Source organism: Haliaeetus albicilla, chromosome 21 (genome assembly GCF_947461875.1).
Source record: "Haliaeetus albicilla chromosome 21, bHalAlb1.1, whole genome shotgun sequence".
Classification (NCBI taxonomy): domain Eukaryota; kingdom Metazoa; phylum Chordata; class Aves; order Accipitriformes; family Accipitridae; genus Haliaeetus; species Haliaeetus albicilla.
Genome location: NC_091503.1, coordinates 19,602,848 through 19,629,215, shown reverse-complemented (window position 1 = coordinate 19,629,215; position 26,368 = coordinate 19,602,848). Strand labels below are relative to the sequence as shown.

At 39.9% G+C, this 26,368-nt stretch overlaps 1 long non-coding RNA gene across 2 annotated transcripts; it reads left to right on the top strand.

The window, feature by feature from the left end:
- The first annotated feature begins 5,182 nt into the window (after positions 1-5,182).
- On the top strand, positions 5,183-12,077 carry LOC138690330 (uncharacterized). 2 transcript variants are annotated; one of them, XR_011329167.1, is made up of 4 exons: positions 5,183-5,300; positions 5,395-5,489; positions 9,296-9,431; positions 10,935-12,077. It is a non-coding gene; the product is annotated as an uncharacterized lncRNA (long non-coding RNA). The 2 variants fall into 2 exon arrangements; XR_011329166.1 differs by having other exon boundaries at positions 9,293-9,431.
- The last annotated feature ends 14,291 nt before the right edge of the window (positions 12,078-26,368 follow it).

Below are 26,368 nucleotides of genomic sequence, written 5' to 3'. Positions count from 1 at the left end.
GCCTTGCTCAAGTGGACGTATCTCCGAATGCTTTCCTAGTCTCTTTCCATAACTACCAGCAGGTTGTACAAGGCAATGAGGTGGAAGCATTCTCCCTCTGGAAACTGTTTTCCAGGCAGGGACAAGCAGGTGCAGCAGGGAAGAAGGCAGAGCAAGCATCCTGCTGGGAGCGAAGCCAGCCTGGCCCCGCACATGCCTGGGGGCTTCCTCAGCTCTCCCCGCCTTGGTTTCTGCTATTCGATGGGGCACGGGGCTTGTAGCTGGCACAGACACCAAAAAAACCAGTGGCAAGGACAAGTTGCCAAAGATGACTGCTGGTGTCTGGTACTTCGGCGGGGTGTGCGACCGAGGATCGTGCCTCTCCTCTGTGTCCAAAGGGCTGAAGAGGATGTAATTGAACCATTTGCTCAGTGTGAAGATAGAGTTCAATGGCATGTCTCGAGGGACCGTGCTAAATTGATACTGTGGAAGATAATTAAATTGTGTGACAGTTTATCACAGGAGATGCCCGAATAATCAGTGATTTTAAAGGCCTTTAAATCATGGGTTTGTAGCCTGACTGTATTTATGAACTATAAGGAACTCCTGCAGATTTTGCTTGGCTGTTAGATTCAGTGGAGGAGCGGTCTATTTCTGTCCGGTTGAGTGATGCCACCTCATTAGAAATGATGAAGTACTGACCTGGCCACGGGCAGCAGACTCGCTTGCTTTCAAATCCCCATCTGGAATTTCACAGAGGGTTAAAACCATCAAATGTTTAAGTGAATGCCTTGATATGTGACTTCCATTCACAATTTCTCCTTTCCTTTGTCAGTTACTCCCTGTGCATTTTCTTCTCTTTAAGCAAATCAGGAAACACTGTCTGCAATTCCATATTATCTCGGTTTCTGCTAGCGAGAAAACAGAGCAGCAAAACCTTATTTCTCGAGAGAGGGAAAGCACTTCTGAATAGGGTTCCCGGTTGCGGGGGGCAAGGCCAGACTTGCTGGGAGATTTAGGGTGCAAATTCCTGTGTGATGCTTACCACACTTTTCAAACCAACCTTTCCTAGCTAAATCCCTGAGTGCAGGCACCACAGGAGAGAGAAAAACTCTCAGGTACACATGATTTTGTTGCCACTGAATGATGTTGTTTTCATTCCCTCTGTCATCAGATCGACTCAAAACCCTCAGCCACAGGTTAGGACTCAAAAGGACTTGTAACAAGTTAACCTATGTAGTCAGTAAGGCATCTCAAATATATCCTAGGTGTTTTACTTTGCAAAAGCTCCATCCGATCCATTTGTATGCTTCCTGCACTGCCATTTTATTTCTTCTTTTCTCTTTATCATTCTGTCAGTATTTTTTTAATTCCTGCCCTAGTCATGCACAGATGCAAATTTCTACCTTAGGGTTCCAGACCTACATTAGCATATGTCAAATTCTTCACAGTGATCTGGACCCCAGGAGCCCAGAGCATCGCAGTCTGTGAGAGCCTGGGACTGTGTATTTGTCTTGAACGTTGATCTAGGACCTTTGAAATCTTCTCTTCTCAGAATGGCTTTTTTCCTAATTAATCTCCGTACATGACTAGGTGTACATACACTTTTATGGAGAGAAAGACAAGCACAAACATGTGTAATTAAGACTTGCCTTTGTACAAGTGTATTTTGTATGTGCAGCTTAGAGGCTTACAGCCATGTCATTCTCACTGGGCTCATATATTACAAGGCCGATTTACTATAGATATCTTGTGGGATTTTTTTCTTCAGTCAATTATCATCTAGTTCCTGAATGAGGAAACAATAAATTTAGAAGTCTAATATTTTTCCTGTAAGAACGAGGAATACTAGAAAAAAAAATCGCACAAGTAGAACTTTGTTGCCCTTTTGCTATCTATATGTCAGTCTGTTGAAATCAATGAAACCCTGTCTGTTCAGTTCTTTCAAGATGCAAGGCATTAAATGTGTTATTTGAAATCCATAAAATACGTAAGTTTTTAAACTCAGGACCCAGCTGCATCAACATGAAAAAACTGTCGTACTTTGCACATCCTGCTATCACTTAAGCATTTCTAAAAGCAAATTCAGTAATTGTTGCCTGCTTTCAAATAATATGGTTGAACTGTGAATTTCCAATGCACCAGATTTAGCAATTTGCTAATAAGACAATGTCAAGAACTCTATATTTCAAACTCTCGATTGCAGGAACAATATTGCAGTCAGAAATGCTTTGCACGCACTTTTAGTGCTGCGGCTCCCATCTGTGTATGTGTAAAGATTAGATTTGCAAAACACCTTGTTAAAAGCAAGGTTTCTAAGGTTCAGGCATCAAACATATATAAGGTAGGAAATGGCAGAATTAAAGCAGCCTTGCGCAGGTTTAATTTGCTATCCACACCTTTCCTGCTGATTTATATATGTTCTGGTGCAGTCTTTAAAGATATGATCAATTATTGTTTTTTCCCTAAGCTTTCTCTAGGCGTTAATTGGGGTTGTCTAGTGAAGGAGATTAATAAAAAAGAGGGGCCTTACCTAAAGAACTTGGGAGGTATGCAAGTCCATAGAAAAATAAATCATTTCATGAACTACAGAACTAACAAAAACTGTTTTCCCATGGTTTCCAGCCTTCCATTCCTTAAACCCCTTTCCTTACTTCTTCTGTAACTTCTCTGTTTGCCTGAGCAAATGGCTGCATATTGTGTCTGAGCCCATTCTGGGTCCCCACCTCTACCCAAGTGTGTGCAATCTTAAGAGTGTTAATTATCTTTGACATCGCTGACCTGTGAAATTGGGCTGAAACTATCCAGCACGTTCCCACATTGTCAAGGCAGAGAGGCAGGCAGGTGGAGAGATGGATGGATGGAGAGTTTGACTAACCTCAAGTTTATTATTTTTTAATTATCTGTCAAAGATAAATATGATACCAAGTAACTTGATCTTACTTATGCAACAGATTCCTGTGATGTGAGGTAAGTCATTTAAGCCAAATTTTTCATAGATAGTTGCAAATTTGTGTTCTTAATTTTCTGAGCACCTTGTTTAAAGAGACTGACATGTGAAAGTGCTACAGCATTCATGGCTGTATTTGAAATCAATGGGACTGTGTAATGTTAAGTAGTCACAAAACATCAGGCCTAAAAATCTTAAACTAGGCCAGAATATGCTGATGATTCACCAAGATAGTGTAGGGATGACTGCCAGGGATAAGGCCTGGGAAAATTTATAATGGTCCTTTTACTGGGGTTTGGCTGGTGATGTTAACAGACCTTGGGGCTTTATGCTAAGCAAGAAGAAAGCAGTCTATTGAATAGCTGCTCACTCGTTTGGCTCTATCTGGCCATGTACCAAATGAGGTATGTTCCTATAAGAAAAATAATTTGTCATCATGGCCTAAGATTGTACCACTTTGAACACAAGAAATTGATTTCCCACAGGCATGGAATGAATGGAAGAGCGGAGAAGCAGGAGGCTGGACAGCCTTAATCCAATGCCAAAGTATTTATTTTGCAACTTAAACAAAAGTTGTTAACTGAAGAACATTGTTCTCATATAAAACATGTTTAGGAACATACGTAACATGAATGTTTTTCAAAAGCTTGTTTCTTGTGGCCCCTATGATTAAAGACTTCACAGCAAGTGATCTATATGTAACTGCAAAGCAGAGCAAATTTTGAAAGGCAGCTTGGTACTTTTCATAAATCCTAGGGATGGGGAGAAAGGAGGGAGCATGAAGAAGGAACCGTGGTCTAGCAAGTCACTTCTTGTCTACCAAAGACCAGACCCTGACATCTGGGCAGAGAGTGAAAGTAAAGCACAAGGGAATGTAATTCTAATAAACTGATATCCCTAGCACACAATCTTCTTCCTGAAAAATACAGCCCATGATTTCTGTGTTGGAATGCCAGCTTTACCTGTACTGCTAGAGAATATAAACCCTTACCTTATAGAAAAAAGACATTGTCTCCTGTCTCACCATCCAGACAATACCAGAAGCATTTCCATCCTCAGATGCTTGCTTTTGCTCTAGTTCATCTTTTTCACTGTGGATCTGACACTGGCCATAACACAGTTTGGGGGTTTTTGTTTTGTTTTTTTTAATGGTATGTGTAGTTTATTCACTATGGGATGTCCATAAATATAAGATATGCCAGCAACTCCTAAGATGACAAAATATAAAAGGATTATAGAATTATGGTTCTGTCCTCCAGAACCGAAAAACACATTTTAGAGACAAATAGAGAAATCTTAGTTTTAAAAAATGAGCCCTTATGTCATGCTGGCAAGCTTGTTAACAAAGAAAAAGATATTTATTGTTTACTGTCTAAATGCATCAGTAACTGACAATAGCACCCGATGGCATGAAAAAATTAATGCCAGCTGAAAGCTTGAGTGCAGCACATTCAGAGACAGCTAAAAGAGTATACTTCCTGGTTCATTTACTGTAGGGCTAGTCTTGAATATTTACACATCAATTGAGTCCCAGTTTCTTCCATGACAGCCTCAAAATTCACTGATTCTGTTCTCTGCATGCTTCCATGGTACAAGTGATGACCAGGATTATGTGGATGTCTAATGACTTTGGTAAGATTTGGCATAGTTTGGTGATCTACCCACACAGAGAAGCTGGACCATCAGTTTCCCAATGTGCCAGTGAGGCAGGAGAATTAATGAATTCCTTTTAAAAACAGAAAATTGAAGAAGAAAGTGGAAAGGTGATTTGCAGATTTCCTTTTAGCAAGCCACAGGTCCATCTTTATGGTCCTTCATGTGAGTCATTTTCACCATAGCTGGAAAAAAGAAAACAGAAACGGAGATCATAGGACTCACACCCATGTCACCTCAGAGAAAAAAACAGAGGTAAAGTTCACAAGCTCCAAAGAGTAAGAAAATTGTGTGAGGTGGACTCCTAAGCTTGCTCTTCGCCCTCCAGGGAGCAGAAATCATAAGGAGTGAGGAAGATTGACTGAAAGATTAGGATTTTATAAACTGTATTGCTAGTGTTGATAGTGTTGAAAAGAGTTACTGACAACTTTCAGTATACATTTTAGATGGGGAGAATATCAGCAGTGTGCAGGGCCAAATAAAACAAGTCATCCATCAAACTGCAAAACCCCTGTGTCCTCATCTTTTACCTTTTTGACAGTGTTTTCTTCCTTTCCCAGTTTATTTTGATCTTGCAGAGAACTCCTGTACTCAGCTGTGGAATTTTACTCTTCCCCTGGAAAAAGCCAGCATTGATCTAGCAGGCATCAGCGTCTAGGATGACCCTCCTGTAGATGGATGTGCATCTCCCGTGCATGGCAGAGGAGGCTCTAACCTGGTAAGTGCTGGCTGTGTGCTCTACGCCTCTTCATGCTTTCAAGCAAAGGCGAAAGCAGTGGGATCCATCTGTTCCTTGTTCCTTCATAATCCAGATCTGAAGCTGGTGGAGGGAGCAAGAAAGTGAGCACAGAGGGTGAGCCATGAACTCCACATTGGTGACATCTAGAAGAACCACAGCAGCTTTAAGGTAAATCATTTCCTTTCATGCTCGCCTGCCCGTTTGTATCTGCACACGCTAATGTTGTCTTCATGGCGGTGCGAATAAAGAAAGCTTGGTGCATCAGCCAGTCGTTGCATTACTGCTCCTCTGAGCTGGCAGTGTGATTATCGGCGAAATTCAAAGTATAATTCTTTCAAAGGTCAGTGGCCTAGATCAGATGTCTGCCTTGCCAGTTTTTCATATTGACACTCTTCTAGATAAGACAGAAGACGCCCCTGAACTTTGAAGTCTGGTGAAAAACATGTACCAGGCAGGGGACAATACAATTTGTGTCATCTGTTTTGGTCTCTGGGATAAGATAGCCAGGCTGTAGTCAGAAAGAGTTAAGACCACTTTCTGAAAAATTGTCTTATCAATATACTAAGCAAGTTATTTTGCCTACAAGTAACTAATGTCTTTCCAGCTGATTGAGTGTTTTGCTTGTGATTTTCTGATTTGCAGAGAGCAGTCCTCATCCATAGTAGTAAGGCAGTGATTTACGTTGTGGATGGAGTACTTGATCATGGTAGTGTGAGTTTAGGTCTTTGTCTGAGGGCTGGATCAGAGCCTGTATGAGTCTGTATTTACTACATCTGTAGCAACTCTGTCAGCTTGTTGTATGGAAAGGGTACTGAAGAGCACTGGATTTGATGGAAAGCATAAAACAGGATCCAGGACCAAAGTTGAAGAAAGTCATCTGACTTGATAGCTGCTGCAATTGATCCAATATCATCTGCATATTGGCTCTCTACAAAAGGAGTTTTCATTGTAGAATATGATACATGTTGAAAGTGAGTCCTACCCAAAATAATTTTATCCAGCTTCATTTAAATGCTTGACAAAGCAATCCAAAGGGTAGTTCAGCAGATGTAGTTTGAGCTCAGCATCTATTGATTGGAGGCACACAGGGAAAAAAACTTCATATACTCTGCCACTTGTAGGATGAGCAAACAGTTAGTCAAGAAGAAATGTGATCACTAAGGAATACAGCAACACCTGGGAAAGTAGACTGTTCAGTGCTGAACAAATGGATGGAGAGTGCACAAAGATTCCTAGCAGCATTTGTTGGAGATACAGAGTAAGACCACCCAGGTGAGCTGAAGAAGGTTAATACTTAAAGATAACATTCAGGGTAAAAGATTTTGGGTTGTTCTTTCAGTTTCTGAAGTCTCAGAGATCCATAATGTGTATGTGAATGTATTTTAGTAACTCTATATTTTATAAAAGGATTTTATTGTCTTTTATTTGTCCTCTGTAACTTTGTTTCCAGTCTTTTAGTGGCTATTTACATTCAGCTACAATCAACATGCATTCTTCCCCTTTAAAGATTATCTGGTTTAAGACAGGTCCTGGGTGACTTTGACAGGAGCAAGGCATATTTATTATCCACCATACCCACACTCACTCTTATACCTGGATGCTGTATGGATTGAGGCCAGGCATTTACCAAAGCAGCCTCAAGGCCACCTTAGACTGCCACCATGGTGTTCTGTTACCATTAAACTACACTATTAAAACCATTAAACTATACCATTAGACTGCCACCAGCAGTCTGGATGCCAGCAAGTATTTCATGTACTGCTTTCTTTAGAGACAGTGACAGTCTGGTGATGCTCAGTTTCATAAGCGGCTATATTTGGAACTACTATCTTTAACTTCACTTCATACAGACAATCAACAAGCCAAATTCTTCCCAGCTTCACCAGCACTTGCTCTTAGCAGCAGAAATCACGATGAGAATATGAATTTTTGTCATTGTACACAAATCCTAAATTTATCTGAGAGTCTCTTGCCTGGAATATTTTTCTTGCCAAGCCTTGAGGAATGGGTTGTGAGTTGGTATCATGAAAAGTGAAGTTTTGAGGATAACTCTTTCCTCTGAGGTGTTAATCAGTGGTCCTCTGACAAGGAGCAGGGAGTTGGAGGGAAGTTTCAATGACCAAGTGTCTTCAACCTGTCAGAGGCTGTAAAGAGAGAAGCAAATCAAGTACTTGTGGATGCTATTCAATACTGAGGCACACGCAGCCCCTGGGGACATGAATATTCAAGGGATGTGATTTCACTAGCCCAGAGTTCATGCAAGCTCTCAGTGAGATCCACGCTTTGTATTTCATTCGTAATGCTTTGTATTTCAACCTGAATACTAACTTTAACAATCAGAAGAAAGTGAAGTTCACAGAAAAAATTATAATGAAAACAGTTTTGAGTAAAGCAACTTCATAGGAATTTTTAAGTGAAAAATGTATAGGGTTGGTATGACATTTTAAACTGCTGTTTTTACCCACACTTTACAAGTGCAAAAAAATTACAAATGCAATGTTGTGTCTGTGTTTTTATATATCTATATATGTGTACATACTTACATATGTACATCTATATGTATGTACATGTGTGCATATACACATATACAGTTACCAGTGTCACTGAAGAATCTGAAAACCCGGTATATGTTCCAGTGTATCAGGTGTATGAACTATGCAACATAATAGTTATGCATAAGCAGGGACAATTCCACTTGTTTTGTCATTTGTGGTGAATAATTTTTTAATAGATGCACTATTAGAGTGGCTAGTTGAGACACAAAATTTTCATTATGGTTTTCCATCTCCATTTTACATTACCCTGCCAAATAACTCAGTCTTCATTTCTCAAACCCATAGCAGTAATGCACAAGGGCTGTTATTCTAATAGTCCTTATTTTGCTATCCTAGGTATTTCTATTCCTTCTAAATGAAGTTTTCAGACCATGCTGACCAATTGTGTAAATGTAGATTTTGCAGAGAAGTAACAGACCTTTCCCGTTGAACACCATTTGTACAAGTGAACTGAGAACAGATAATACGCAGATACACCTTACAGTGGGCAAAAATTGTCAGGTAGGATGATGATGTGCATCAAGCTATGCAGATGCAAAACTGTTTTGGCTACAGAAAGGGGTACCTCAGGTTTCCTTGGGAAAACGCCCTGCCGTTCCTCCATGCTGTCACCTCCACAAGAATTGCTGACAAAGGCTGGATTGTCAATTAGCACCATCTTTTATGCAGTACAACCTCCTGATAAGAAGGAGCTTTGATATCAGGCAGGGATGGGCTTTCAAGATTTTCATGAAGTGCACTTGGTAATGTGTGAACTGGACCATCTACAATGTATTCCCCTTGCCCCTTTCTGCAGGGTGGTGAAGAGAGAAGGGCAACTATACTGATCGTTTGAGCTTAGCAGCCTCCCTGGGTGAGCAGTAGGACAGACAGAGAAAACAAATGGTTTCTGGAGTATCAGGGTTGCTCTGTGGGTGACCTGAGCTCAAAAGACAGAGAGAAGTTCTTTGCACACTTCCATAAATGCAAATAAGGGCAATCTATGCCTAAATAAGATGTTCTCCCCACCCCCGCCCTGTATTTTTTAGGGAGAATATACAAAAAAACCCTGGCATATGGTAACTGTCATGCCTGAGCTTGAATTCTTGTTCCCTTTTGTACTTTGAAAGGTTTAAACCAGCTCTGCGCATTTTTCACTAGCAAACGACTCCTACAGCCCTGCTGTTCTGCCGCAATCCATCCGTTTCACGGGGTGCAGCACAAATGCATACATTTGTTCTTGTCATAAATCTACTGTGCAGTTTGCCTTCTTTCTGTGATGTTCTCCAGGAGACCTGTACGTTCACTTCTAGGTAATGATCTACAAGCATAACATAGCTTTGAGGGCCTGCTGAATCCACACTACAGTTTAATAGTATAATTGTTGATCAATGTTTTTCCACCATATGCAGCCCTACCTGCCTCTTTTTCCCCTAGCAGATGTAACTAATTGTCAGCACACCTGTAAGCAGTGTTTCCTGGAAGAGCTACCATGTATTTCTGCTGTGATAAAGGAGTCAGACTGACGGATGATATGCATATGGATGTCACCTCCAGTATAAATACTGCAGGAAACGTGAGTATGAAGTGCTAGGCTAAGTGAAGGGAAATGAAATGTACAACTACTAATTGGGGAATATCTGGCAGAGAAACAGCACGGCAGAAAACAAGGTGTTGTTATAGAGAATTACAGGTGAAATATGAGTCAGCAAGGTGATGCCAAAACCGGGAAATGGTATTCTGGGGCATATTAACAAAAAAAGTCATATAAAACACATGGGAGATAATTACTGTGCTCCACTCCTCCTGTAGAGGGTTCTGTGGGAGGTGTGTGCCAGCTTAGGTCACCGCGCTCTGAGGAGGCTGTAAGAGAGAACAGCAGAAAGAAGAGGTGCAGAAAATAGGACCTATGAATAGAGGTTGAAACAACTGGCTGTCTTTGGTCTAGAAGCAAGGAAATTCAAGTGAGATGTATGTCTTCTAACACAAAAAGGGCTATAAAGGCTATAAAGAAGGGCTCGACAAAAGTGTTGCTGTATAATTGTTTGTCATTTCTGCCAAGAGAAATGGCAAAATGAAATCAGTGTAATTTGTGACAATGGAGAATTCAGCTGAACAACCAAATTTGGGGTTTGTTTTTTTATTTTTGTTTTAGAAAGTGTATTGATTTGGACTGAAAATTAAAAGAACAATCCTAATACTAAAAGCAATGACAGCCTTCCTGTAGGAATAATGATGATAAAATGATAAAGCTCACTCTTTTAAGGTGGACTTCAAATCCACTCTCTTTTCCCCTACAGTGCTACATGACCTTTACAAAGAGCAAAAAAGAAGTGTTACTTAACCATTCTGAAAAGTTAAAGACTTACCAGAACAGGACCACTATAAGCACTCTTCAATCTTTTATTGTGAACTGTATCAGTACAAACTGGAGTACTGATTTTACAAAATCCATTTATCTTTCTATTTAGATACGTATGTGTACAAATTCTCTTCTAAACTGTACATGCAAATGCCACACAAATCTATGGGGAGCGTTTGTCCCACAGGCAGTAAGGTAGAATATTATGCCCTTTTCTGAATTCTGTCGTGTATATTCTATCAAAATGCACATTCTACAGTTCTGTTGCAAACTGTATGTTGTCATCAGTACATTAAAACCATTTTCCTAATGCAGCCTTAGATTTCCATCCCTATAAAGCCCTTGGCTGCTTAATACAGACTTGCCCACATTTCATCAGGGATGTGAACAGTGAAATTTTACAGCCAAGCAGTATTTCAGGACCTGCAGTAACAAAGTTACAAAGTATAGCATTATCCTCCCATCTTTCCTTTGCCCCTTTGGCTGTTGTTGCACTGTATTGCTGTCCCACAGTGCTTCAGCCAGAGGAAACTTTTAGGGAGCCAGGTTCCCGGCTCCTTTATAGCACAGTACAGTATCTATACCACATGTGTGGCCTTCACCATTGCTGGCATGCTGTAAGGGAACCAAAGTCCAACTGGAAACCTGGGAAGTTTCTCATAAAATAAACCAAGAATATTTTCTTCTCCTAGATGTCTAACCTTTTTCTTCTCCTAGATGTCTAACCTACTTGCTAGCAGCTGTATCTGAAAATGTTGTCTCTAGTTGGCCCATACTACATGTATAAAAGACTATAGAAGCACTTAAAGGTGAGAGGTTGAGGCAAGAGCTTTGTATGCCACAGATTAAGACCCCGAAGGAAGGTGAAGGAATCTGTTGCTCTTTGCAATCTGCCCCTGGGAGGGTGCCCAGCCGGGAAGGGCATTGCTTCGCTCGTACTCCGCACCCCACAGAGGAGGTACCATGGAAGAGTAAGTGTGATAGTGGTTGCATGCTTGTTTTGAGATAATTTAAGTAATAGCTGCTGCTGAAAGAGATGGTTGCTACCCACGTCTCTGCTCCCTGCCATGCTTTCCCCGTGCCTCCTTGTGATGCCACCTGCATTCACGCACTCTGATGTGAGTGAGTTCAGGGGGCTGCTCTGTCTGAAAATCCAGCAAAAAGCAATAGTTTCCAGCTAGACCACTTTTTGCTCTCCCTCACACATTAGTGCAACACCGGTGCAAAGCTGGGAGCAGCAACATCTCCCAGGGTGCCAGGGAAGGGTGAGATCACACATTTCAGCTGCTGTCTGCACCTAGACTGGCTTAAAGATGCCATGAAGACGCAGCCAAATCTGTCTGCTGGTACACCTCAGGTTATTTGGACGAACATGGCAGACATGCTTAAGGAAGCTCAAGCTCCTTCTGTTTCATCTGCAGAAAGAAAGTAGTCATGTCTCCTTTTGAGTGAACAAGGGTAGGCAGCACTTCTGTGCAGCCACCACACGGCTGCAGAGCCGGGACAACTCGCTGGTATCTCAGAATGCAGCTCTGGTGGGCACCACTGCCATCTGCTTCAGGTGGACACATAGTTTATAAAATATATAATACATATAGAAATGTGTATGTATAAAAATGGAAGCTACAAAATACTCTATGATTTAGCTTCCTAATTAACCTGTTCTACTTTACTGGATAAATTCATAATATGATTTCTAGTTTCAGGGGGAGGGTACTTCTAGAGGCAAATGGTTCTCTCTGATTTATTTCTGTCTTTGTTCTCACATTTTGGTGATAGAAAAGGGAAGAAAGGAAATTACAAACTGAACGGCCTCATGAAATTATAAATTATAAATGAGAAATCAGATCTGAAGTATGTGACAGGACATCTTGCCAAGCTGCTTTCTCAATCTTTTACTTTTTTATAAATAACATCTCCTTTCTTAGGCAAGAAAACAGAAGTAATGCTACACGAGTCGTCATTTTATGAGATGGCTGAGTACCTTTTTAAGTTCCAGTGGAACGTTAAGTAGTGTGGTAGGTGAATTCCTAGTTCTGCTCTAACACATTATCTTCCTTTTTTGTCTTCTTAAGTTGTACGGGAAGCCTTTAATCCACCATGACTAATAAGGAATTTTCTAAAGAAAATTGCTCTTGGCATGTTATTCTTTGTAAATAGGTGTAGTATTCTGCTTAGTCTGGTATGAATGCTTGCTTTTTGGCATTGCTACAGAGTCTGTTGTGATCAGAGGTGAGCAGCCTGCTGTAAACTCAGCTCTGGCCTCCAGGCAACTTCGCAGATTTCGCTTGTTCCTTCCCTGTGTTTCTATTACAGTAACATAGGGTGAGACTTCTTCCACTTGACTGCAGGCAAAATAAGTCAGCCTCCAGTCCTCCTCCTTTCCCCAAACCAAAGCTTCCTCAAGTAACTGAAAATGGATGCTTGTTTTCAAAGGTGTGGCTTCAAGCTAAAGCCAGGTTGCATGCTTGGGCTTTGAGAATTATTGCACACTTCTTGATGAGGGGCTGGAAACTTCTCTTTGATGGAACTGTATATATCTCTAACTATAATATAGGTACTAGCAAAGCTGATTTTGAAACTTCCATTAAAATAAGCAAAAGGCAAATGCCATTTACATACAACAAAACAAATGTATTGGTCCAGGACCAAACTCTGCTCTCACTTGCACAGGGAAGATAGATGTAGCGTTGTAACTACCTGAATGCAATGAGTAGTATCCGCATAATGCATTTATCTGGAAAATACACTTTTAATTTTAAGAGTGAAAAGCCAGCCTGTTCTGTGTAATCAGGTTCTGTTCCTTAGATTTCACCTATCCTGAATTTTGAGGTTTGCATATGCCTGCACAAATTCCAAATACGATTCAGTTAAAAGTGCTGAATGTTACCTCTTTTGGGGTTATGTGAATGTCACATCTTTTCAGTCAGTAACAAAATACCTACTTGATGTTTTTCCTCAGACTTGGAAAATATCAGGTAAGCACAAAGAGTATCCTTTCTTCCCTACCAGTTGTTACTTCTCCCATCTCCACTGTCATACACACAGTGTGAAGGTTAAAATCCTGTTGAAGTAGGGATTTCCAAAAGCACAAGATTATGTAAGTCAGCCTACAGAAGATGGATATCTGATTTCATTGTGTCACAGAAATGCCAGCTGAAGGCATCTCTGGAAGCCCTCTCGAAGCAGAACTATTGCCTGCCTGGCCAAGTCCTTAAAACCTCCAAGGACAGAGGTCCCACCATGCCTCTATATCTTCCTTAATGCCCAACCCAAACCTATGTGGCGATTGCCTCTTGTTACATTGGCTGTAACTACCAAGAAGTTTGGCTCCATCATCTTCGTAACTGCCCTTCAAGTAGTTGTAGGCTGCTGTTCCTTTTGTTCCTTTAAAATCTCTTTGTAACTATGAAGGAAAGCTATGACTCTTTCTTATCTGCACTAGAGCTGTGCTAGCTCTGTGTGTGAGCCGGCACCTAACACAACTGCAATTTCTGTAAACTGGTAAATTAAATACTATCCTGGACTTTGAATAACTTGGCACAGAGAACTACCTATATTCAGGAGGTTTGGGACTGATTGTTTGCACACCTTCCACAGCACGCTAACTACTAAAGAAACAAATACAGACATAAAATCCCTTATCTTAAGTACTCACTAATTTGGAGACAGATTCTGTTTTGTTTTGGCAGATGACCAAGCGTGAGCAGTACTGGAAGATTGCCCCACACCCGACTTGCACAAATTGAGCTTGTTCAGCTCTAAATAAGACTATGATCCAGCCTTTGCAAAAAGTTTTCAGCAGAAGAGCTGGATGCTTGCCTCAGTTCCTTTGACTCTACCTCAGGAGCCTGAGCTCAGTGTTCAAAAGTTCGTCAGAGTCTTTTCATAGGCCCTAGGGTGGACTTTAGACCCAGAGAAGAACGCTTATTTTCTTAAGAGGGTAGTCCAATAACTTAATATTGGGGCTTTTGAAAACTTTGGGGAAACTATGATCATATTCAAATTCACAAAAAAGAAACAATTGAGCATCACCGCAGAGCTAGAAATTAACTGTTACAGCAAATAGGTAATATACAAAAAAGAATGCCAGTTGGACAGACCAGCATGTTATATGACAGAATAATAAATTTAACACATTACATGACACAGTTTGTTTAGAACTCGATTTTTGGAAAAATATTTTTCCTCCTGCCTTGCAACTGCTTTTCTAAGGGGAGGACAAGGATTGTGCAGATGCTGTAGGTGTGGGGATCTTATGTTGCAGGTTGTTTTCATTTTGTTAACCTTCAGCTCTATTCAAATAGAGGAGTTTTTGCAAACATTTAAATCCAGATGAATAAGGAGGCCTAAATGTTTGGCAGTTTAAGCTCTGAACCTACAGAATCTAAACTGCATTTATTGCAGGATCAATGCCTCAAGCAGGACCTTGCTGGAGCTCTGGGTTTCACTGTAAAAGTTTTGAGCAGATTTCATTGTCACCACAAAGCTCTAATCTTCCTGCTTTTTATTTTATGAGAAATCAGTTGTGTCTTCCTTTAAAAAAAATCTGACAGATTGGTTTTTATAGCTAGAGAAGCAGACTGTCTTCTTTGCCTTGAGGTTGTGAAGACAGAATAATTTTACACTATCTAGATTACAAAAGAAAAATGAAAATTGCTTCTTCTAGCTCTTCTCTTTGTAAACCCATCTGAAGGAATATTTTCCTTTCATTCTCAGTAACACACACACATATATATATTTATATATACAGTTAAAAGTTAAAATCATCTTATCCTGTCAGTTTTCTTTGTTCAGCTTTCATATCTTTCATATTAACAATAAACCTTTATCTGCCTGTACAGTGCTTTGTTATCATAGGGTTTTTTTCTAACAAACCGTGGCCCTATCAGGTTCAGGGAACATTGCTTGTTATGACTATGCTTTGTGCTTCATTTTGTTTAGAAACTCGCCTACACTCCATGCAACAAAAATTTGCTTTGCAAACAAATTAAAAATGTCCAACATAACACAAATATACATCTGTATCAGAAATGACACCTTTATTCTCTCTGGCTTTTGGAATCCTGAGAGAAACAAAGTGTCTGATTCAGATATAAAAATTAAACAAGTCCCCAAATTCATATTTAGAGTTTCCACATTTATATTAGAATATATGTGTTTATCATGAGACCTGTACTCAGTTCACTAAAATAAGTTTTATTTCCTGATCAAGGGATTTCTTCTGATATTTTATTCTGAATGTATAGCCCTTCAAATCATATTTCTGTTAATTTGCAGTAACAATTGTAGGATTAGACTTCCAGGCAACTGTATTGTAGAATCTTTATGAATAGAGAACATAATTAACTCATTTATAAGCAAAAATCAGGAAAATGAAAAAACTTACTGAGACAAGAAAAAAGGAGCAGTTATTCCATCTCCTCTCCTTTTTTTAGATTAGTCTTGTGCTCTTAAGGATCCTGTGCTGCTTCTCATAAAAACAGAATTTGATTTTACTGGCCAAATTCCAACTGCAATTTGCCTAAGTAATCGATTCTTGCATTCTTAATTGGAAAAAGCATTCCTGAGTTTCCAGTCTTGCCTAATTTACTTTGTTAGTGTCCTTAATTCAGTATAAAACAGGGACATCCTTCACCAAGAGGTGATTGATCTTTGAAAGTAGATGCTGACACACGCATACTAAGCATCCGAGCGTGTCACATATAGCTTGCAATGTAATACCACAGTTATTGCTTCTCAATATCCAGCACACCTAGCAAAGTATCGCTCCCCTCCTATCTCTAGATGTGATCAGTTCTGTGGAAATCATCCTAAGCAAAATCCTCCTTTCTGTACCTCAGACATGCATGCAAATGAGAGATGAGTTAAACCCTCTGTTGCTAGATCAGGAGCAGCAGGGAATTGCAGGGGCTGGCTGGGTTATCCAGAGCCCTCCCATCTCTTTGTCGAGCACTGCAGAACTTGGATCTTCTGAGGAGGAGAGACAGATAGCAGCCGAGTGCTCGGTACTGCAGAGTTAGCTTTCTGGTATCCTCTTAATCAGCGGCGCAGCAAGCTCTGCCGATGTATCGTGTATCTCTTCTTCTCCTTTCAGTCTTTTTGAGAGCCAGGCACGGAAATAATAGAATCTGCACTTGTTAGGCTTACCAGCTTGCTGACCCAAAAAATGAAATTCTCTTGTGATTTGTTAAATTCAACCGATCTACTTGAAAGTTGGTGCTACCAATTACTCCTGTAGCTCTCTTTCCTCTACTTATGAGGTTTGATACTCCTGTGCATGTGAAATGCACGAGTGTCAGCAGACATTATGTTTGAGTTATATAGTGTGATAGTCCAATACGGAAATACAATTTTAGAAATTGCAGTTATTCATTTAGAAATGTGATTTTAAAATGTACAATGTTCCTAGTTAGGCAGCCAGTCATGGGAAACGTGTGACAGGAGAGCGGAATGGAGAGACCTAGCTGGCTGCTGCTGCTCTTTGGCTAATTCAGGGGAACTCTGAGGCAATATAGATTTTTACAGGTCATTTCTGAGTGGTGAGGGTACATAGCTGAGAAAGTATCTGGGTTTTAATGAAAGCTTAGCCACTGATTTGTATTTTGAGTTCAGGAAAGGCAGTTAACCTATCTGTGCCTCAGTTCTTTTTCAATGAAATTGGGGTGAATATGCAATTCCTCCTTCAAAAACATACTGAGAGTTGGTGTATAATACTTTTGGGCTGTATTTCCATGGCAGCTGATCAGACCTGAGGTCCTTTTCTTCAGACTTGGTGCTTGCAGGGAATGCAAGTGCAATACCAGGGCAGCACTGGGGCTGCAGCGTAGATGTGTCCTTTCAGATCCCTGAAATGAGAGGTGCTGCAGTACTAAATAGTGTTAATCTCTCAGGTGAATCACTCTTTCTCCTCTTCACGCATTGCTGTTTTATGAATCACATGCTACTGCGGGATAGTACTGTAGTACCCTTCCTTCCAGTTCCCCCCCCTCCGTTTTGGTGTCCCCACTTTTAGTATGTTTTATTGTCGCTGTAGAGAGAGTAACACTGACCTTTTCTATTCTGCTCTGCCTTCTTTGTCTCCTCCTCAGTTCATTTACTTTAGCAATAAAATGATATGACTCAAGACAAGAGTTATTTACATGTGTTTGAAGGCAGTTTGACAAGGCTTGGGTAAATACAGATCTGGAGAAGTACCCTACGCAGATTCATAAGTAACTGCTTTACAGGCTTCAAAATCTGACCCATTCTTTCAAAACTGGATATTTTCCATGGGGTAATTTGGTCTGACTGTCAGTAAGAATCAAAAAAGTGCTTTCATTTTGACCTATTGCTTGAGGTTATTCCATGTCAGATGTGATAAAGTCATGGTACACTGTATTCTCCGGGAGGTGATAAATTGCATAACTGAATCTGCATTTATTTAACACCAAGTTCAAAGAAATAATGTATTAATACAGTGCTAATTTTGAGAAATTGGTAGGGCCATGATACATTTGTGGGCTTTTCTTCTGAACATGTCTTACTTTTTTTTTTCTTACGAGTCTCATCCAAGTGGATTTTTGGTAAATGCAACCTCTACCTGGATTTTTTTCATCTGCCACAAGCAAGATTTTGTAGGCAAGGTGCTGAAATCAGGAGGGGACTCAGTGTGTGCTGGTAGCCATGGGAGCACGGGCAGTAAGGAGAAAGGCAGCAGAAAGAGCAGCTGACTGGGAAGAGCTGGAGGAGACTACATTGGTGTGACGTGTACCGGAGCCTCCTGGGGAAGGTGGACCCGAGGAGGAGGCAGGCGTAAGGCACACGATAAATGGAGAACTCCAAAGTTGGAGGAGCTTGATCTTAGCGGAAAGGAGGTGGGTCGGTAGCATGGTTGGGGAGTGAGGGATTGTAGCATGCGTTTGTGAAAAAAGGCAGGAAAGGAGGAGGCTTGCAATAACAGATTGGGGTGTGCGGACTTGCAGCAAAGGAGTGAGGACTTGTTACTTGGGAGGAGTACTCTAAGGGACAGGGATGTGATGGGAGGAATGGGGAGCACAAGCATACTGCAGGTCAAAAGTCTTAAGGGTTACTTAAGGGCAGTCTATGTCCTTACCACCTTGTAAAGCAGGCACAGGCATGGAAGCACAGACGTGAACAGCGTTGTTCCCCACCCATCCCTTCTAGTGCTGCTACAGGGATGTTCTCCTCTCTCCCCTGCTCCACATTTTTTAGCTTTTGGAAATGTGGTAGCTCAAAATAAGTACCTTAAATTCAGCTAATCCAAAACACTGGGGTAAATGTTTTTTACCTGAGAAATGTTACCTGACATATCCTGTATATTTAATGGTGAACAAACACTCAACACACAAATGTTTACTTTCAACAAGCATAGTGTTTTATTGGGTGTATGTAGGAAACTTCCCTTGCTCTCATTAATTCATTGCATCTGTTTTTCACTCTGATGATGAGCAAACACAGATATAGCAGCCTTCCAGCACTTTAAAGGGGGCCTACATGAAAGATGGGGAGGGACTCTTTATTAGGGAGTGTACTGATAGGACGAGGGGTAGTGGTTTTAAACTGAAAGAGGGTATATTTACATTAGATATAAGGAAGAAATTCTTCAGTATGAGGGTGGTGAGGCACTGGAACAGGTTGCCCAGAGAAGCTGTGGATGCCCCATCCCTGGCAGTGTTCAAGGCCAGGTTGGATGGGGCTTGGAGCAACCTGGTCTAGTGGAAGGTGTCCCTGCCCATGGCAGGGGGGTTGGAACTAGGTGATCTTTAATGTCCCTTCCAACTCAAACCATTGTATGATTCTATGACTACACAAATATCTTTGTAAGGTATTCTGGCAAACTTTTCCCATATGAAGAATTGCTACAATGTGAATTTATCACTAGAATGCATATAAAATACTATCAGTCAGACGTTTATCTCAGTAATAGCACTGTATTTTGTTAGCAATGCTCCATAACTACACTGCTATAACTGAAATTACAATCTGGTTCAGAAACAGGAATAGAACCATTATATACATGAAAGGCTGAAAAAAAATCTCAATATATGTTCTTAATCCTCTCGTGCTCAACTCTAAACACTTAATTAATGCTAGCTTTGGTATTTACTTTCTTTGACTTACAAAAAGGGGGAGAAGAGGAAAGAATACAACTATATTTCTTGAAAGAAACCTGAATAAAACTGAAATGCTTTGGGTCAGCTTTGCAGCTTGTGAAAAATCAATGTTGCTTCAATTACTCCATTGACTTCAATGTACTGATGTTGATTTACAGTAGTGGGGAGCTACACGATGATTAATAATAAGAATACCTTAGACTTTGATAGTGCTTTCTATCTTGAGATTCCTAATTGCTTGTCAAACTCTGTCTCTACCTTATAGTTTGTGAAGATGAAGTATTGTATTCAGGACCTAATAAACACTTTTAGTTCAAGACAATTACTGATCTATTCAGATGAATGTCTTATTAAGAAGTCTTATTTAATTTTCTTATTTTTATGTACATGATACAAGCAAGAGAAATGCCTGGAGGCAGTTGAAATTGTTGTTTGTGAACAGTCCTTTTTAGCAGTGTAAAACCTCTTTGAAACTCAAATGCAGCCTTCCATCCTGCTGTCGTGTTGCAGACAAGGTGGGTAACTGTCTGAAGTCTAAAATCTTGGCAAGATACCATACAATCAACCCTTGAGATGATCCAGGTTACTTATCTAGTGCTCACTCTGTGTTCCCTTCAGTTTGCTGCATAATCCACAGATGTGGTTGAGCCGTTTCTTTCCTCAAGCAGAATTTCTTCTTGGCCCCATCAAGCTTTTCTTAATTCTTTTTTGGGGGGCTCTACATCACTTTATTCATTCCATAGTGATTTTTTTGCATGAACTATAATGCATTGCAGACTCCAGTTCAACTTTTCATGGCTATTCTGAGGAAAGAGGGTATAAAGATGATCCTCTGCAAGGCCTGTGTAGGGATCACAGATAATTAACAGTTGTTATGATCAGTGTACAAAATCCTCCAGCTAACAAGCTTCCAAAGGATGCCCTATGGAAAGCAGGGGCTGGCCAGGATTCTTGCCTGGTGATGTCTTGCAGCTGATTGGCACCATCTGCCCTTGCTACTGGTTGGACCTGGGGGCATGGAGTTGCAGCACGCCATATTCGGTATAATATATTTTCCTCTAATATATAATTTCCTAGGTTGTTATATTCTTTTAATTAACATAACGAAGTTTTACTTAGCGCTGCTTTACTTAATTCTGGTGAAGGGACGAAAGCCACTGTGGCTTATAAATACCACTGAAGATAAAATACTTGTTTGTCCTTCAGATCTGCTTTCTTGTTATCAGCACTCTGTTCTTTCACATTGAGGTGTTTCCACCTCCAGACATAGCCCATATTAGTATTATTTAGGGCCACAATAGCATAAAATACTGATGAATCTGCTAGCTAACAAACAGCAACAAGCCACATTATATCAATGTAGATGAAGAACTCAGAATCTGTTTCAAAATGACTCCACCAGTAAAGCACCCTGCACTCTTCAGGACTAGAAGCAGTGATAAGCTTTACTCAAAACTTTATCAAAGGCCCAAATATGGGACTCTGATACTGTATTGTACATTTTTTTAGGTATCCGTGATTCAAGAACAAGTTTCTGTTTTAAACGGATGATTTGACAGGTTAGCAATACCCATTTAAAATACCTCCTGTTCTTAGACTGATGCTGACCCATTTCAATACACAAAGAAAACAGTTCTTGTTATAGAGTACTCAGTCATACTTATTGTGCAAATATGAAAAGTGGAAGCAGTATCTCCCATCTGTTGAAGCACCTAAAGCATTAGGAGACTGATCCATGCTGAAGATGCCTAAATATTTTAGTACTTTAAATAACAAAGAACAACAGTATCAGGTACTTTTAAATCTGTAGGTTGTACTGCAGGTCAGATTCCTAGCAAATTATTCAAATTTGAAAAATCATGAAAGATTCACTGAAATGCTAACTAAAAATGTTTAAAATAAAATCTTATTTTCTTCAATAAACTGTCTGCATGATGTAAGCACAAAACTCCACACTCAAAATCCCTCACTCCCTGTTCAATAAGTGTTTGCCATGAGTATGAATGATGCAAATCTTCAAAAGTTGTAATTGCACACGTAATGCTAAAGTAAATAGGCGTTACTTCAACATCTTTTAGAGCACAGAAAATAATTTAATGGAACTCTACATAACTTTCAATAAAATTACATCCTGTTTTAGTACCTCTGTTTACAATTTGTTTCTTAACATTGGAACATTTTGGTCTTGTTTTGTAAATTAGTCTTCATGGATTAGCACAGCCATCTGGCTAAAGTACTTTAGGAATCTGCTTTGCAGAGTTCACCCTACGATACTGTTTCTCTTTGATTACGGTTATCAGTTATGGCTGAATGTAGACTAATGCCATCAGAAACTGGCATGCTGGGGTTGGAACAGGCTTCAAAGGCTATGACTTTTATGTTCTGGACCTTTCTTTAGATTTGCTCTGAAGAATATATTTGGATTTATAACACCAATGTTTTGGAGAAGCACTGCTTCTGAATAACTGTGTGTTTTAAGAAGCTGGGACATGAGCCAGCTGCAAGTGGACACTGAGATTATTCAGAGACTTATGGCAGACAGTGCTGATCAGCCCGAGTCAGATGCTGAATGAAGCAGGGCTCTGTCAGATATTTGGCTCTGAATGATTTTTTAACTACAGGATGTGATACCAGGAGTAGTGGTACAAATGAAGAAAATAACCTCAGTAAAGGGACGGAGCAGTTAAAAGCTCTGCAAGAGAGGTACAGTGCAGAGGACAACTGGGGAAGGTTAAATCAGTGGATGCCCGCAAAAACAGGATGATTGGTCAGAAGGTAGCTTTATTTTGGGTAACAGTATTGCACAATTCTAATAGTTTCCAGTTAGCTCAAGCAGAAAAAGCTAACTATAAAACTTTATAGAAATGTAACGTTATAGCATCTAGAAATAAAACACATGAAAAATACATTATTGAGCATTTAGGAGTAGTCAGACTGCCTAAATTTAGTCTTATAAATTAGGTAGCTAAATTAGAAGGATAGTCTTCGTAGATTATTAATGAAAAGAGAGAGGAAGGGAAGGGCTGGGAGTGGGAGGCTCCTTGAAGAGTAATTCAGAGCCCAGTTTAAATGCTGCAGTTGTCCTCATAAAGAATTCCTCTCTCTCTTCACTGACTGTAGAGGAAGCTGTAGGACACGAGCCTTCTAACCTAATTATCTAAAGTAAGGTATGTAAATATCCACCAAAGAGTACAGAAAGACTTTAGAAAAACAGAGTCTACAATCAAAAGGAGAAGAGACAAACTGATAATTTGGGGAGGCAATTCAGGACCTAATAAAAGACCAAATTATAGTGCAGACATGGAATGAAAATCTGAGAGTATGCATGACAGCACAAGTGCAACAGGCAGGCTAGAATTAGTCCATGACAAAATAACCAGAATTTGCTAACAAGAAATTATTCTGTCCAAACAACAGTTGTAGAGAATAGACAATTCTCAGATGATGCAGTTCTGATAAAAGAACCTTGAGGCAGGAAGACATGTGGAGGTCAAAGTAAGCCTGCAAAAAACTAGCACGTGCTGTGGTAAACAACACAAGCTAAGCTTGGCTTGTTAGTCATAACACGATGGAGGAACTTCAGTGAACTATATCACTTTGCAAGAATTTGCAAGTACTAGCAGAGCATGCTGGTGTACATACAGCAAAACAGAATGGCAACAGCACTTTTAGTTCAGAAAAAAATTGCCATCATAGCAAAAGCTAATACTTACAGTAGAAGATGGAGACCTGGCACTAAACGGGATACTTCTTTGTCCATTTTAATTGGACAAAGATGTACAAGACGGTATAGTGCCCCAAAAAGTAATGGAGCACTGAAGGAAAGACTAACAGCAGTTAAAGAGATTACTTTAAGCCCCTACCTCTGTCTCCATGAGGCATGTAATTTGCAATAGTATTACATTTAAAGTACCCATTACTGACTTTAAAATTATAGCAAGTTCTTGCTCTCATCAAGAGACTGATCTCAGTTGAAGCTCAGGAGAACAGAACAACTGATGAAGAGTTTAAGGATAACTTCCAAGGCAACAGGAAGCTCTTTGCAGAGCAGAGCTGAAAGGGTCATGATGGATCAGAGTCTGCAACCCCAGCAAAAGGCCATGGTAAAGCATATGCTAAAATAAAATTTGAAATGCTTTTTCCTCAGGGAGCAATGGGACAAATAGAGGGAATAGCTTTTCACATTTAAGGAAGAGATGAAACACTTCACTGAAGTAATGCTTCACATAGCAAGAATGAGTAAACATAAAAGGGAATACTTTCTACTGGTCACACAAGAAGAAATTCTAGATTAAATGGTGCCAAATATTTTTCTCTTCTTTTTGTATCTGCAGGATTCTGTTGGATTCTGTTAGCAAAACAGAGTGCATATTAGCATACACTTAAATACCTGTTTTATAAGATATTCGCCACACACTGCCACATTTGTTTTGTTTGGCATGAGGTGTTTCACCACAAAGTGCTGCAGATTGTTTTTGATGTAGAGTAGGAAAGTTTGCATAGAGGTTGGCTTTGATCTAAGAGAGACCACCTGAAAAGACTTACCTGAAAACTGGGGTAGCAACATGATTACTGGGCCAAAGCTGAACAAACACAAATGTCAATACATGATAATAGAACTAGCATGCTAGAATTAGCAAATGCCACGATGTATATAGAAATTCCCTGAGGTATTGGTCTTCAATAATTCTTTCCAACAGAGAAGGGGTGCAAGTAGTCATCAGAAAAGCTATTGCTGTAGAAAAACTCATGCCTGACCTAGTTTGCCGGCACAAGCAATCTGATGGCAGTGCTCTGCCAGGCAGCCAGTACTGCAAGATGCCTGGAACAGAAAATTTAAGGGAATTTATGACACTGAAGGGTAATTACAGAGTCTGTCCTATGGCAAATGGCCATGGGTAGTTCAAGGTTACCAAGACACTCAATTTACAATCATATAGCCAAATCCAGAGGCTGCTAACTTATTCCTCACTAGCAAAAACTGATGGACATGCATAAACAAGTAGACACGAAGACTGTGGCCTCAGTTCCTGGATTAACCCTCCACCCCGAAACGAAACAGAACACTGAGCCTGGTTTCCTAAGTAAATATGGTACATGTATCGCGCTTTCTGCTGATTCCTAATCCAGTAACTTCAGAAACTGTTGACCAGTCTCAGCTAAGTCTGACAGAGAGGCAGTTGTCTCAAAGATATCAAGTTATTATATAAGTTTTGCGAAACTGGGTACTTGTATAGAGAAGAGAGATGGTATTCGTCTCTTCACTGAGGCAAGATTGCAGCATGAACTCAGCCTTTATTAGACACCAGAGAAACCACATGAGAGGGACATTATGAATGTTCCAGTCAAAGGAAAAGCCTCAGTGAGAGGCAGCAGGTTATTAAGCAGCTGGGAATCCAACCACAAGACAAATCCATAGGCTTCATTAGTTTTGATGCTCATGGAAATAGTTGTTACTTACTGGATGCCAGCACTCACTGAAACTGCCCATTAATGACTTCCTGCCATAGCCAAAAGCAGCTTCATAAACAGATCATTTTTTCCACCTACCAAAATATGATTTGCAAACTGAATACAAAACTGGGAGTGGTTTGATGTGAAAAGAAAAACCAAACCAACAAACACAACCTTTCCAAACATCTGATAAAGGGATAGCAGAACAAGATCAAGGGCCATGTTACCTACATGCTAACAGCTTAAAAAGGGAACTGAGTTCTTACAAAATGTAGGTTTTGACTCACAGAGCTCCTGCTGAGAATGAGTTCCCACAACAGTAATTAAAACTAAGGCACAGGATACCATATTTCCAGTCGCCAATTAATTGGAAGGCCTCAGTAATAAGAGGAGGGACATATTTAAAGGCACCAGGTTGGTGATTCGGAAGACACTACAGAGAAAAGAAAAAACTTCTAAAAACTATCTGGAGGTCATTTAGGGATTTAAAAATCTATGGGAAGAGACAGATGGTTTTATACTGGCCTTAAATGAACGTTGACATTAAAGTAGTTAGAGCTCTGTGAAAAATACAGAGCAAGTCAAGTGAAAGAGCCCATGTTGATGGCACATGAAAAATAGGTTTCCTCAAGCAAGAGATACGGTCCTGTGCGCTTTCATAGGCATGTCACTCTTCTTTCCTTCTGGTTTGGTTTTGTTTTCTTCTCAGTCTACAATAGTAATTAATATAAAGAGTATATGATCCTCTTTGTAAATGGAATTTCTGAATCTCTAAGACCTTCTGCAGAGAGGCAGGTGGCATTTTCTGTGCCGCAAGTTAGTTGTGCGTGTACTATTTTGTAGCCACACTTCTTTCTTTTCTTTAAACTTTTGTGAGAGCTGTCAGGTGCAAACATAATATTTTAGCCAAGAGAGTCTTCAAAGAAATGCTGTCTAACGGATGTTGAGCTGAGGTTTTAGAAATTGCAAAGAATTGTCAGTTCTCAAGCACTTTTTTTCTGGTTACAAGAATTGATATAGAGCTAGAAGAGTGAGTGGAATCATAAACCAGACATTTTCTTTTTAACTTTGGCCTACACAATAATGATGGGTTTACAATGGACAGGGTCTGACTTTAATGACTTGCACATGACTCAGACTACAACAAAACACATTGGAATTCTTTCAGAGCAATACAGTTTTCTCACAAAAACTGCAGATGCAAAAACAGTCTATGGAAATTATTGTTTTTCTTGCTAAGCTGTAGAACATACAAAGTAGCCTCTGAGAATATGGATAATTTATCCAACTTTTACTTTTGTAGTATATATTTTATAGAAAACTCAACAATTTGCTTTTTGTTCTCTTCCCAGCTATGGTCAACTGTAAATCAACCATAATTTCAAGATACTTGATACATACAGGAATACCCATTTCTGCATATCCATTTTGCCTTTTGAGAAATGTGAATAATTTTTGGTTTGTAAAGTTAAAAGTGCAATTCTGGCCCACTTTTTCTTGAATTTTACCTTAATCTCTGACCGATCTTACATGCTTTCACTTGTGGCATTAGAGGCTATTAAGATATTTTGCCATCTACAA